Source organism: Colletes gigas, unplaced genomic scaffold (assembly GCF_013123115.1).
Source record: "Colletes gigas isolate AHSC1104 unplaced genomic scaffold, ASM1312311v1 Colletes_gigas_Sc00003, whole genome shotgun sequence".
In the NCBI taxonomy this organism is placed as follows: Eukaryota; Metazoa; Arthropoda; class Insecta; order Hymenoptera; family Colletidae; genus Colletes; species Colletes gigas.
The window spans coordinates 2,293,020-2,309,005 of NW_025106632.1; the positions used below are offsets into that span (position 1 = coordinate 2,293,020).

The 15,986-nt window shown below is 39.6% G+C and overlaps 1 protein-coding gene across 1 annotated transcript in view; it reads left to right on the forward strand.

Moving 5' to 3' along the window:
• The window catches only part of LOC122404561 (dipeptidyl aminopeptidase-like protein 6), a 205,773-nt gene that overhangs the window by 50,413 nt on the left and 139,374 nt on the right, over positions 1–15,986 (forward strand). The gene's annotated exons all lie outside the window — the stretch shown is intronic.

The window sequence follows — 15,986 nt, forward strand, 5'->3', positions numbered from 1 at the left end:
TAATTGAATCAGCCATTAGGACCACTTAAAAGTATCAGTGTCTAAAATAGGCAAAGAATTGACTATCTTCGAAAATAGTCCTCTTTGCATCGTCAGAAAAATATCGATACTCGTATTAATTGATATTGTTAAGTGTCTCTTAATTGAATCAGCCATTAGGACCACTTAAAAGTATCAGTGTCTAAAATAGGCAAAGAATTGACTATCTTCGAAAATAGTCCTCTTTGCATCGTCAGAAAACTATCGATACTCGTATTAATTGATATTGTTAAGTGTTTCTTGATTCTATCAGCCATTAGGACCACTTAAAAGTTCTCAGACGCAATATTGGAAGGCAGACCACAAGTTTCCTAAATACAGATTATTGCAAATACCGCAATCGATAGCAACATCACTGTTACGACGCGAAACAAACAGTACAATTTATTCTGTGTTGCAGCGTAACAGTAAATTCATAAAGCCATCGGATGTAGAGTCAAACCTCTTCATGCCATCACGTTTTGCCTATAACTAAGTGCCATTAAGGCTGCTAGTTAAGTATTAAATTCATTTCAATCTGCATGGTCCTCCAAATCCAGGCGTTCTATGACTTTACTATCTGCAATAACCAGAAACCCAAGGCCAGATGTTTTATGGCGAGGCAGGTATCGCAGGAAACATCTGGGCACCAAGCGCGGACCTGGGCCCGGAGCCGCTTCGCCGGAAAACCCCAGACGAGGGAAAAATTAGTAACAAGACCCGTTACATGCCGCCTCCCACCGACCACACTGATTGGCAGTATTTTTGCACTATTTTGACCAATCGACGACTTACGCTGCCTCCTATAGCCTTGGGTACGCCCATAGCAAGGTTAGCTGCTTAGAAACCCTTGACCGAGACGGCAGATCAAACTTGACTGTTAAACACCACGCATCTCTAGTATTTGAATACTTTGTATATTTCGGCAGTCCGACTTAGAAATAAACTTGTTATTTGTTTGTTACACTAATTCACTGATTGTGCTGCAAGCACTACCTTCCGTATCCTTAAAAAATCAGTCACTCGTCATTAAGGTTAACGTGTGACGTGAGCATACTCGAAAGCTTCTTTCAATAAATTAAAATCATTTTGCTCACCCCTCAACAATCACGTAGTCGCGAGTTACGGCAATTTGGCGAGTTAAGCAAAAGTCTGGTTTCGACGATTCGGCGGGCGATTCTTCAAACACGATCGATCGATTAGCCCGAATTCGAAGCAACGAAATAATCGAGTTCTCGTTAAACCCTTTTTCGGGCGAGTATTGTTCGTCCAAGTGCAGAATCGCGTGTCTCAGGCCACTTCGTATCGAACGCGGGAGAAACTGAAACCCAGAGATCCTTTCGTACTCGAAACTCGCTTAAAATCTAACGTTTCTGCGCTCAATTGTTTGGATCGTTGCTTGGTGGAATATTAATCTTCGGTAATCAGTGGCGATTTCAAGCATTTGGAAGCTATTATAATTTTTATAAAATATAATAATAAAATATAGTAATATATAAATTATAATTTTTAAATATTAAAAAACTCAGAAAGTGCTCTTTAATTTGATAGTTAATAATAATTTTAAAGTCACAGTTCAATTTTTTTTTATTAAATAATTAATTAGAAAATAATTTTCTCTCAGTTCTCAAGCAGAAATGTTAAAGAAAATACATTTGTATTTGAGTTATATTTACTCAGACAAATTTTAATTCATGTAGTTTTACAGTTATCCAAGCGAGTAGCCATATTTCATTTGTCAATTTTCAATTTCAATTTCTCTGAATTCTCAGCCAGAAATGTCAAAGAAAATACATTTGTATTTGAGTTATATTTGATAATAAGCACCCAGATAAATTTTAATTCATGTAGTTTTACAATTATTCAAGCGAGTAGCCATATTTCAATTGTCAATTTACAATTTCAATTTCTCTGAATTCTCAGCCAGAAATGTCAAAGAAAATACATTTGTATTTGAGTTATATTTGATAATAAGCACTCAGACAAATTTTAATTCATGTAGTTTTACAATTATTCAAGCGAGTAGCCATATTTCAATTGTCAATTTACAATTTCAATTTCTCTGAATTCTCAGCCAGAAATGTCAAAGAAAATACATTTGTATTTGAGTTATATTTGATAATAAGCACTCAGACAAATTTTAATTCATGTAGTTTTACAATTATTCAAGCGAGTAGCAATATTTCAATTGTCAATTTTCAATTTCAATTTCTCTGAATTCTCAGCCAGAAATGTCAAAGAAAATACATTTGTATTCGAGTTATATTTAATAATAAGCACCCAGATAAATTTTAATTCATGTAGTTTTACAATTATTCAAGCGAGTAGCCATATTTCATTTGTCAATTTTCAATTTCAATTTCTCTGAATTCTCAGCCAGAAATGTCAAAGAAAATACATTTGTATTTGAGTTATATTTGATAATAAGCACCCAGACAAATTTTAATTCATGTAGTTTTACAATTATTCAAGCGAGTAGCAATATTTCAATTGTCAATTTTCAATTTCAATTTCTCTGAATTCTCAGCCAGAAATGTCAAAGAAAATACATTTGTATTCGAGTTATATTTGATAATAAGCACCCAGACAAATTTTAATTCATATAGTTTTACAATTATTCAAGCGAGTAGCAATATTTCATTTATCAATTTTCAATTTCAATTACTGTGAATTTTCAGCTAGAAATGTCAAAGACAATATATTTGCACCGAGGTAAATTTTAATTTATTTAGTTTTACAATTGTCCAAGCGAGTAGCAATATTTCAATTTTGTTTATTATAGATGCATTACTCACAAAAAAATTCTTGAATCACACAGCTATTTCTTCAAGAACGAAAATAATTTTCCCTCAATTCCCAAGCAGAAATGTAAAAGAAAATAAATTTCAATATTACAAAACAAACTACTAAGTCAAGATTTAATTGTTACAATTTTACCATCGTCTAAAATCAAAGTTTAGATCCCCTAAGATACTTTAGATCGTTAATTTGACAATCAAAACGTTAATACGAAAGGTTGACTTTGAGGTTAGAATCTGCACTTTGCAACTATCGAATTATGTCAGTGACGGTCTCGTTAGTCCCGACTGTACATAAAGGCGACTGCACACATGTGTATCAGCCCTTTGGCGACGTTTCTTTTTCCCCGCGCCAGGCGGAGGAATTAATTACAAGGGGGCAGCTTAATTTCGAGCCCTCTCGTTTGAATACGAACGGCGGTCGTTGAATATTTTTTCACCGGAGGAATTCCCGTCGTTCGAGGAACGCGCGTCGTCTCGAAGTCGAGTGTCGCGTCGAGTGAAAAAGGTTAATTAGAGCGGAGGGTGTTTATTCTGACGTTTCTCGTCCAAGCTCGCTAACGACGCCCGCGAATTTCTTCGCTCGGACATGTCCCGCGTAATGACGTCGGGAGGGGGGACCGGATTATTTTTTCATTTTTATACTCCGTTATAATTATTTTCACCGACGGAGGACGAAGCCACTCCAAAGTACATCGTTTTTCGATCCAATCTCGCCATTTTTTACAGCCCCCCATTCGCGCGTTTATCGCCGTGGATGTTGTAAACTACGACGCTGTCCGCCATATATGACGGGACTTTTCACCGGGGAGACGTTAAAGAGAAAAAGCCACGAGTAAGACTTTTCACTATAGAAATGAAACAATTATCGAGTTGAATTGTTAAATGAATTTTAAATAAGATTCTTAATTTTAAGTTGAGTCTAGGATTATCTGAAATCAAAGTCTTGGCCTCGTGAACATTTTTAACAGCGAAGGTGCTCTAATAGTGCAGAACACATTTAGGTGTGGGTTATCACGTGACTAGAGGATCTTGAAAGGGGTTAACTACGGTCAGACAAGTAGAATAGGGTCGTATGTGACCAGCCTAGTCGAGGAGGCCCTGTCGAGACTAGAAGAGAGAGATCATAACGTGGCAGTTCCAGTAGTAAAGGTCTACGCGTGGCCAGACTAACAACGACTGTATGCGATCAGACACGTAAAATGAGACTCTCCCACCACTGTTTTGGCGAAATGGGCTCGCGTGTAATCAGATTAATGAGATACATCTTGTTGAACCGGATAAGCAGATGGAGGTTGTATGGAAACTAGTGGCGCAGGTCCACGTGCGATCAGCCTAGTAGAATGTGGCCGTACACGGTCAGACTCGTCGAGTAATAATTTATACGACTCGACGAGTGGATTAAGGTCGTATGTATGCGACCAGACTGTTAGGAACGGGTTATGAATAACCGGGTAATTATTTTAGAGGCTTCTGCGACCACGCGAGTAGAGTGGATCTATAATTAGTCCCCCGCGCAGACTGGAAATTGAATTTCGCGAAATTGACGCTTGAGAAAATTTTGGAAAATTGTGTGTGAGTAGAGTAACTTATTTACGATGGAAAATAATTTTTCATTCACACGGAATTCCTGCTAGGGGGAGTGGAACCACCCCCCCCCCCCACCCCTACAAGAAAATGCTTCGTTTTAAATATCTTCTAAACGACGTGAGGCATCGAAAAAGTGTTTGAACAAAAGTTGAACCCCCCCTTTATATCCACACATATACATACAAATAACTAACAAACAAAATAAGATAAGTAAAAATTTATTGCAGAATTAATTCACGATTCTAGTCTCCTAGATTCTGGTCTTCTCTTCGTTTTAAATATCTTCGAATCGATGTGAGGCATCGAAAAAGTGTTTCAACAAAAGTTGAACCCCCCCTTTATGTCCACACGTATACATACAAATAACTAACAAACAAAATAAAATAAGTAAAAATTTATTGCAGAATTAATTCACGATTCTAGTCTTCTAGATTCTGGTCTTTCTTTGACCAGGATTCTCAGTTGTTATAATTTTAAATGCACCAAATAACTAACAAACAAAATAAAATAAGTAAAAATTTATTGCAGAATTAATTCACGATTCTAGTCTTCTAGATTCTGGCCTTCTTTTCGTTTTAAATATCTTCGAATCGATGCGAGGCATCGAAAAAGTGTTTGAATAAAAGTTGAACCCCCCATTTATATCTACACTTATACATACAAATAACTAACAAACAAAATAAAATGAGTAAAAATTTATTGCAGAATTAATTCACGATTCTAGTCTCCTAGATTCTGGTCTTCCTTTCGCCAGGATTCTCAGTCGTTATAATTTAAAATTCACCAGCCCGGTTATCTGGTTCGAGCTGGCGTATCAAATAGCCGGGAACGACTGCCGTCTTAATTAGAGAGGGCAGCTTATTTCAACGGTGTCCCCCGATTAAAGACCCCTGCCGAACTCGGAGGACTTTAAGTTTCCGCCCTTCCACTCGCCTCTCTTCATCCCCTCCCCCTGTTCCTCGCTACTCGTTTCACGTTGGAGTCAACAGCCCTGGTGACACTAACGCGTGGACCGCAGCGCGATACAAACGGTGTCGAGGCTCTCTCCGGAAACTTCGGCGGCGAAAACACACCCCCGGCGATACTCTGGCCCGTGCTAACAGGAAGAGGCGATTACGGTAGCGTCTAGCGTCCAGCAGCCATTAACCTCCTTCATCCGGTGATGAACGACTGTGGCCTGCATCTGGGTAAGAACCTGGAGCAGTTTGTAGACACGTACCACCGTCGCCCACCCACGTCGAAACGTCCTTACGACCTATTCGATTCCATGTTTATTCACTCACGGATTTATCCATCGCCGTTACAAAACCTTCCCCAAAATCTGCGTCTTCTTCGTTGGCTGCAGATTCGGTTTTCTGGGGGAAATTAATTCACTGATGAAATTACTGGTCGAGGACTCCATATTCCATAAAGAACGCCATTGATTTAAAATCCTTAACTTTGGAAGCGTTTTACGAAACATTAATCTTGAGAATTTGTGGTTTAATAGTTCCTTTGAGTACCAGAAAGAAGAAACTCCAATCTCACGTGTTTGAATATCATTATTATTCATTTATTCACCGGTAGGGGATTCTTTGATACAAAAGTAAGTAATATCTGAAGAAAAAGAGACTAAAAATGATACAAGAGGAAATATTATGGTTCATAAAATAATCCTACCCCGCAAGGATGGTTTTATTCTCCTCGAGGGTTGTTCGATTATATCTGTATTTTTTCCCCGCGTACAGTTAGCATATCTTGGAAATTTTCCGGGAATATTCGAGAAAATCTATTGGCCACGGCGCGCAACAGTTACGGTAATGCACCCCAACATTATTAAGCCCTATTTAATTGGTCTGATTAAGTACAGATTAGTTCCACTAATCTAACCAGATACGAATCGACTGCGTTTGTCCAATGGGATGCAACGAACTTCTGGAATGGTTGAAATAGATCTGAATTTTACTAATCTAAAAATGCAGAGAGTTTAGAGAACTCTGAGGCTCTAGATTATGTGTCACGCTTCGTGTCAGACCCCGGACAGTCTAATTCTATCGATTCAATCACAGACCGACTAAGTTTCCTTGTCCATTCGCTATTAATCTACCTGTCGAAATAGTAATGACCCCTATTCTAGTAAGCAGGCTTATACTGTCTCTCCGGGTCCGACCATGTACGTCACTATTCTACTTGCCAGGTCAAAACACGATCGAGCCACGAACTGTTATACAAACGCTTGACAAATTGCGGGGGGCTTTCAATTAGAAAAGTAGTAATTAGTTTCGCCCGGACGTCTCATTAGTAACGATTTTGCACTACAGAAACGATTAATCCTGTCCGACCACGAGTGCCACTATTCTACTTGTCCGTTCGTACACAGTCTAATCATAAACTGTCTCATAAACGTGTGATGGATGAGGTTTTAATTCGAAGTATATCAATCAAATTGCTACGCTCTGGCGGACTAATCGTCTCTGCTGACCACACGCGGTCTCGTTCTACTAGTTCGTAGAGTCTAATTCCGAACCGCTAGCAAAACTCGCGGTAAAGTGATGGGGATTTAAATCGGAGGCGTAGGAATCAATTTCGGCGGAAAATTCCGGTCGACAACAGCTGTACGTGATTAATCCTTTCTACCCAACCGGGTCCGCTGTTTGGCCTTATTCTACTTGTCCGTTCGTGCACGGTCCAGTTCCAGAACCGTTACGTAAGCGCGCGCCCCGTAAAGCGGGAATTAGCAAAAACGGAAAAAATAAAAAATCAGTTTCGGCGATTCCGTTCGAGCAAAAGCCTCGTTGCTCGCGGACCTATTGACCAGGTCAATGATTCAGTACGCGCAATTGACGCTCGAGCGGAAATTGAATTTTCCGACCGAACGCTTCGCGCGGCTCTCGATCCCCCGCTCGCGATACACCGAAAAGTCTCGATCGTATCGAAAGTCGACGTCCTTGCGACAATGTTTTCTGTTAATATGGTAATGATTCTTTAAACGAACTCCAGACGTGATTCGTAAGTTGATCATTTCTATCCCTCTCGAACTGGAGGATCTGCTGGAGTCGAAATCCGCCTTTACTGTGTAAGAAACAGACGTCCCAGTCTTGGATGTTCATTTTACGAATCGTCACTGTATGAACATCCGTGGGTGTCGAAATTCAACTACTTTGTACGAGAAACGAACCTGTTAATATCAGAGAGACGCTCGGTTTAAGATTCATCACTCTACAAACATTTGCTGTTATTCGTAAAATGAACTCCAGATTCGTAAGTTGAACACTTCTATCTCTCTCAAACTGGAGGATTTGCTGGCGTCGAAATCCGCTTTTACTATGTAAGAAACAGACGTGCCAGTTTTGGATGTTCATTTTACGAATCATCACTGTATGAACATTCATGGGTGTCGAAATTCACCTCCTCTATATGAGAAACGATCCTGTCAATATCAGAGAGATGCTCAGTTTAAGATTCATCACTTTACAAACATTTGCTATTGTTCGTAATATGAACTCCAGATTCGTAAGTTGAACATTTCTATCCCTCCCATTTCTCATCTGGGGATCTTCCGGCGTAGAAATCCGCCTCTACTGTGTAAGAAACAGACCTGTCAGACTTGGATGTTCATTTTACGAATCATCACTGTATGAACATTCATGGGTGTCGAAATTCACCTCCTCTATATGAGAAACGATCCTGTCAATATCAGAGAGATGCTCAGTTTAAGATTCATCACTGTACAAACATTTGCTAGTATTCGTAAAATGAACTCCAGATTCGTAAGTTGAACATTTCTATCCCTCCCATTTCTCATCTGGGGATCTTCTGGCGGAAAAATCACATCAGCCGTATGAGAAATGAAGGTTCCAACCTCGAATGATCATTTTACGAATCATTACTGCATGAACATTCTTGGGTGTTGAAATTCGCCTCCCCTGTACGAGAAACGAATCTGTCAATATCAGATACTCAGTTTAAGATTCATCACTGTACAAACATTTGCTATTATTCGTAAAATGAACTCCAGATTCGTAAGTTGACCATTTCTATCCCTCTCATTTCTCACGTGGGGATCTTCTAGCGTAGAAATTGCTTCAGCTGTATGGGAAATGAACGTTCCAAACCTCGAATGATCATTTTACGAATCATTACTGTAATTTCCAACGACCGTCTCCGATTAACGGAGCGAAGGGAGCAATATTCATGGCTTACTTAGAACAATGACCAGCTTTGCCGAAGCTTATTACTTTTTTCGCGGTTTAATCCGAATTACTCGGACCGTCGGGGTGTACTTCTGCCACTTCCTCCCGCGAAACGCCAGATTTGCGCGGCGAAATTTCCCTTTGACGATTTCGCATACCGGCCACGGGGAGTCACGGGTGCTTTGAAACGCCGGGGTAATTCGCTGGCAACCGCGATGCGTCGTAATACGTTTTCGGGTGGGGGAGGGAGGGGGAACGTTTAATTCTGTAGAGAGAGAAATTTACTTGCCCGGATTAGAACTACCGGCCATCTTTTTTGCGGGGCGTACGACTAATTGCTCTGCTGAAAATCTATCCGCTTTCTGGCCGGTTCTCGAAAACGGAAATTGCACTTTCAGTGAACCTCGTCACCGATGGAACGATTTATTTCTCCAAACACGCAGTTTTGGCCACTATATCGTTTACGTAAATAACCATATCTCAGTTGAGACTACTTAACACTATATAACTCTCCAGTATAAGTTTAGAAATAATCAACATCAATTCAATTTTGTTCTACGTGTATTTCTATATTATATACTATACAAGGTGTTCGGCAAGCCCTAGGAAAATTTTAATGGGGGATTCTAGAGGCCAAAATAAGACGAAAATCAAGAATACCAATTTGTTGATGGAAGCTTTGTTAAAAAGTTATTAACGTTTAAAGTTCCGACCGTTCTGAATTTTTTTCTCGAAAATGCGTAGGATTTTGAGAGTATGTGTAATGACCAAAAATGATTGTAATTGCCCCCCCCCCTAACGAAAATAATTTTTCCAGAAGGATATGAAATTTTTTTTTCCGTCGAAAAATTTCACATATTCTCGAATTTTTTTCTAGAAAGTGGGTAGGATTTCGGGGGTGTGTCTATTCACCAAAAATGATTGTAATTGACCCCCGCAACCGAAAATAATTTTTTCAGAAGGATTTGAAGAATTTTTTTTCGTCCAATTTAGACACCTAATTAGATTTTCGGTAAGGAATTTTTTTCTAAAAAATGCGTAGGATTTTGGGAGCATGTGTAATGACCAAAAATGGTTGTAATCGCCCCCTGGAACTAAATATAATTTTTTTACTATGATTTTTAATATTTTAATTTCGTCTAAAAATTTCAGTACCTACCCGATTTTTTTTCTCAAAAGTGGGTAGGATTTCGAAGGTATGTGTATTCACCAAAAATGATTGTAATTGACCCCCGCAACCGAAAACAATTTTTCCAGAACGATTTGAAATTTTTGAATTTAATTGTTAATAACTTTTTAACGAAGTCTCAGTCAAGAAATTGATATCCTTTATTTTCGTCTTATTTTGACTGTACATCTTCTTCGTGCACCTCGGACGATATCAAACGATCCCCTACTCGAATGTCAACAATTCCAACGATTTAAATTTTCACCGATGAGTTTTCCAATTTCGAGAGATCGACTCCATTTCCTAGAACTTCCAAAAATGCGTACGGGAATGAGATACACATAAAATCCACGTCATTATTTCGTCCAGAACATGTTTCGTTTCTCCGTTGCCAATAACGAGACGTCAAAGTTCGTCCTCCCGCGGAGAAATCCTTTCTACGGGTATACATTATGGGTTGAAACATCCAACAACCGACGGAGACAGATGGAAAACGCCAGGACGGTTCTCCCGTACGCCTGGTTCGCGTTTACTCAACGTTACTCCGATTAAACTTAGCCTCGCGCGAGCAAACAGCGTCGTTCCTCCGTAGATTTCGGGGCTGCGATAACACAGGTGTTTTAGTTCGTAGTGAAAGATGGCGATCTAATGGCGAAGAGTGAAACGGAACGGTGGGGAGAATCGAATAACAACGGTAGATCGTGGCGTCCCTGGGGAGTAGATCGAAAGGAGAGTGTGGCCATATTGGGTCGGACACGCGATCAGCCAATGAGAATGGAACAATACACGGTCCGACGAGGGGATTGGACAAGTAGAACAGAACGATATTTGGTCAGACCAGCTCTGTGTTTGCGTTGCAATGCGTGTGGTCGGGCGAGTTGATTAAGAGAAGGGTCCTTAAACGTATTTTCCAAGCGACTAAAATTTCAGAAATGTACACGGTGATTTTGGAAATTGAGAGAAATTCTAGATCCCTCCTCCAGAACGAAAACAGTGAATTCCGCAATGGATATCGTTCCTCGAGGCTCGCTATTTTAAACGAAACCACACACACACTTTAACGTAAAGAAATTCTATTCCTCGTTAAATCAATGTACGTTGCCCACTCCTGGAACTTCCGTTGGAATAAAATAACATTTTAAAATGTGAATTTTTAAGAGAATTTTCTTTCAAATTCTTCCTCGTTCGTAGGATTCTCGTTTAATTTACTGTCTAAAAAATAACATATCAATTTGTCGCGTGCGAGGTTTGCTCCACCTCCGTGCACGCTTCGATCCAGAAAAATAGATTCCCCTGCTCGCAGAATAAATACTCTGGAAATTCGTCGCGATTGCAGGATCGTCGGGAACCGTCCTGGAACCAGCGACGCGACGATCGATCTTCGCTAAAAATTCTATTACATTATCGAATTGGGTAAAGACCATGACGGATAGATCGAGGAACTCTGGACGGATGACGCTTGCTCCGCGGAATAGAAAAGCGACCTTTTTTGGTACTCGTCGAAATTCAAACCTTTGTATTCACCAATAGCAACAGTGTTACTATTTAACCCTCTAAGTGGATTCTCAATCTCAATTATTCTAAAAATTGTTAAATGGAAATCAACTTTAAAGTATTTAAAAAACAATGAACTACTAGAGGATTGCATAAATTATCAAATGATTACACTTGGGGGTGAAAAGGAACATTTTCTCCGATATGTTAGTAAGAAATGGGAGCAAAATTCGCGTGGAGAGTTCCGCCATCGCGTATCAAATTTGCTCTCAATGTAATTTTTAGCGAAACGAGACGATCGACTAGAATGGGATATTCGCGATCGTGGCAGTGGCTGGGGGTAAAAAAGGAGAAGCTCGTTCGACACGCGAGCTGGGGAGGAATATGTCCGCCAGGGAATAGAGAACGGTGGCTGCCGGGCAAACAGGACGGAAGTAACGCACGCACACGCGTCGTAACGACGAGCAGCGACACGGAAGACGCACGAACCAGGACCCCGGAATTGGTACAGTAAATTCCCTTGGGTCGACACGACTCGTCTTGGCTGGTGCTCGTTGCCGCATTAGCCGCGGGGGCGGAGCGAGAACGTACGCTGGAAATGCGGCAACGTTTCTGCATTAACGCACACACACGAAACCACTCGCAACCTGCTAAGAATACAGACATTACTCTTCTCCCTTTTTCGCGCGACTACGATTCGACCAGCAGCTCTCCAGAATCCATTACGTTTCGTATTCTCAGACCATTTCCCGTAATCAAACGGGTAATCGCAAAATCTACGATTTCGTGAATATTTGGAAAATCGATTATACCTTAATTTGTCTATTTAATCTGAATTTTGGGGGAAATCTCAGAGTCGATATTGGAGTTTAGTTCAATGTACCTAAAAATAGAAGGAAGTGTGTTGATAATCGATGTAGAATTGGTTTGGATTTTGTAGCTTTTGTAGCTTTTGTTGTTCGAGTTGAATGTTGACATTTTTTGGTGTATGAATCTTTATAATTTTTTAGGATTTTTCAAGTTTATTTTTGTCAGAGTCGTTTAATCTTGGGAGAAGTCTGAGAGTCGATAATGGAGTTGAGTTCAATGTACCTTAAAACAGGAAGACGTGTGTTGATATGTACTCTATGTAGAATTGTTTTGGATTTTGTAGCTCCACGTTTGAGTTGAATGTAGAATTTTTTTGGTGTATGACTCTTTATAATTTTTTAGGATTTTTCAAGATTATTTTTGTCAGAGTCCTGCGTTTTCTCGTTTAATCTAAAATGTGGGAGAAATCTGAGCGTCGATATTATAGAAACGATGATTTGGAATTCAGTTCAACTTAACCTCCAAATAGAAAGAAGTATCTGAGTATCTATATAGAATATTGTTTTGAATTTTATATAGTTTCGCTGTTGAGTTGAATCTAGAAATGTTTCACAATTTTTTAGTGTTTTTCTCATATTTATTTCTGAGTCTTGTGCCTTGAAAATCGATTAGATTTCTTTGAGATTGGGAGATTTCCATCGATGATAGTTTTCGAGCTGGGAGGAGGGATGTTTGGTTAACTCGAACGATCAAGGATTCCAATCGGCTGTGGATTTAACGCGGACACGAAGCAGGAAATGAGGCCTGTCGGTGAATCGGCCGAGGATTGTTTGCCGAAAGCTCATGCGAGCCTCAGAGGCTACCGCATCCGCCCTCTAAATATGTTGGGTAATATCGGATGCCATGGATTCATATGATTTGTCGATCCTCGCGCGAAACCGCTTGCACCTCGTTAATAAACGATCGATTTTCGCGGCTTCCGTACCCGTAGAGTACCATAATGCTCGTGTCTTTTTACGCTGCACTAACCTCGTACGCGATAACACTAACCGTATAAATCAACAAATGGAAATACCATCGTTCTACAATTACAATTTTTGTTAACCCAGACTCAAGTTGTAGACTCAAGTATATCAAGTTCTACATTATAGTTAGATTTGTATCTATTTTTTTCATGCTATGATTTAACTAATTTTATTCTCCATCAAGTTCTCCAAGTATTATAGTTAGATTTATATCTATTTTTTCATGCTATGATTTAACTAATTTTATTTTCTCCATCAAGTTCTCCAGTATTATAGTTAGATTTATATCTATTTTTTCATGCTATGATTTAACTAATTTTATTTTCTCGATCAAGTTCTCCAGTATTATAGTTAGATTTATATCTATTTTTTCATGCTATGATTTAACTAATTTTATTATCCATCAGTGTGTCTTTCATATAATAGAATTGAGGACTTGCTTGTCAACATCCTCAACGTATTGGAAGATTGATTATAATTATTCCACACTCGTAAGAGTATTATAATTATCGTGCATTATGGTTTTCAAATCATACAGTACAAGATTTATGGTTTCTGAACAGAATCTAACCCTTTCGAAGACGTTGAGAAACTTGCATCGACTAAATTAGACCCAAACTCGTATTCCGGTACACTATAATTACTTTTTTATTAACAAAGGTAGATTCTTTTCATTTTTTTAATATTAACTGACTAGCAATGATCAATTACAAACCCTACAGAGAGCTATAAATGATATAAACAGTTGAAAAATATCCACAAACGAGTTTTCTCTCCGAGCGGTCACCCATCCTCCACACTGCACGCGGCTAAATGATGCTGCACTTCGCTGACCGGACGATGACCAACATATCCAACGCAGCACAACCTCTCACAAGTATTCTTTTCACTTGAAATCCTTAACTATCACAACGTATGAACAAATTTTATAAAACACATCTTACAAACAGGATTTTTCGACAAATCGAAATACCTTCGAACCTTTTTTCCCGGGGAAACTTTTAATCCCGTCCGAAATATCCGATATTTTTGTCGAACCGGGCCGCGCCTTTGTAACATTCGATACGCCTGCGAACGTTTATACGGTTCCAGAGCGTGGCCTGTTGTTTATCAAGTGACTCGCTCGTATTTCCCCCGGAATTTTCGCGAATTCATTTCCGCCCGGGCGAAAATTTCCCCAAGCTTCGGGGAGCACTTTGCGCAAGAAACTCTGCACACCTAAAGGGGATCTCTGTCCTTCGTCTCCCGTCAATTTGTCCCTTGACTTTGCTACAAAGACGCCCTTGAACGTCGCCTAGGGCCAAGCTGGAGAACCGAGATAGGAAAACGGCTCTCGCGCGTTACGATCTTCTTCGCCATTACGCGAGAGTTGCTTCCCCCCATCCACGGACCAGCGATTATCGTTCGATTTGAAATTTCTTAATACAGGTTGCTCCGTCAAACACTAGCCATCAACCACGATTACTTCAAAAATGGAGTATCACGGTTGGAAAATATAATTTGCAATTTTTTTTTAACTCCGTTATTATTTTTCTCTGTTCTAACATTCCTACTAAACAAAAAGAGAATCGTCACGATAACCTGGATCATATATTTCTAAACACTACGCGTCAATTTGAGATTTGAGCATTCAGATTCTAAACCTAGTTCGTCATAGAATATATAAATATTATTTGTTAGTAATTTGCGTTGAATTTAATTCAATGTAACTGTCAACCCAGTGTGTCCACAAATCAAGTGTTAATATTAAATCCAGAGTTTCGAAAGTTTCATTCGTTGGATCGGTCCCATCGCTATTTCTGTCCGCCATTTTCGACGAGACTCGTGAATCAACGTTACATCGAATGAATCGACGTTTCCTGCGAGCGACCGTTCGAATTGACCAGCGAAAAACGCAGCAAAATCGAAGCGGCGGACCGTGGTGGGGGTGGTGTGGACGGAGTGTACTCGTGACGAGAATTGAAAAGCATACAGGATGAATGGCCAGGGAAACCGGGCACCGTCAAAGGGGACACGTTGCTCGTAATTACGAGGAATGCTTGAAACCGGAAGGGGACACGGGGCCAATTTCAGAACAGGTCCTCTCATCTCCCCGGACGATAATGCTCCTTTTTCCTCGCCCGGATCTGATATTCTTTCGCTTCGAACGGATATAGCCTGATAGAGACCGTGATGAAGTCGATTCGAAACGGTTTCGTGCAACGTCGCCTCTCATTGGACTCGATGGCCCCGTGAGAACTACGGAAATTTTTAATTGGATACCCCGGTGTAATCTGGGGAAACGTAATAAGCGAAACAACGGGACTTGGGTGGTCGTTTCGTTTTTATATCGCCAATTAGATAATTCGGAGTCCCTTTGAAACGTTGAATTATTCTTGCGGCCCTAGGAAGACCGGATATTGTAATCAGGGACGTTGAAAAATGAATTTTATGATGGGCAGAGTTGAGAAATAAAAATTATTTCGCAACAGCAAAACAGTATTTACTATTCTGAAGTAATAAAAAAATATATATGAACTCTTTTACTACTCTGAAATAATTTTTGTTTCACGATTCTATTAGGAAATTTTTCGGCGAAAAAAAAATTTTAAATCGTTCTGGAAAAATTATTTTTAGTTGCGGGGGTTCATTATAATTGTTTTTGGTGAATAGACATACCCCCGAATTCCTACGCACTTTCGAGAAAAAAATTCCTTACCGAAACTCTAATGTCTGACCATACCATTGATACGTTTCCCTGAAATTTCATACGTAGGTTTAAAACATCATAACTTCTGAATGCATTGGACGATTTTAATTTTTCAAACGGCAAAGAACGCGTATTTTGATGTAGAATATGTAGAAATTCTAAGAATATTGGAAAAGTTGCTCCTCAACACCGTAAAGTTACAAAAACCCCATAATCGTGATC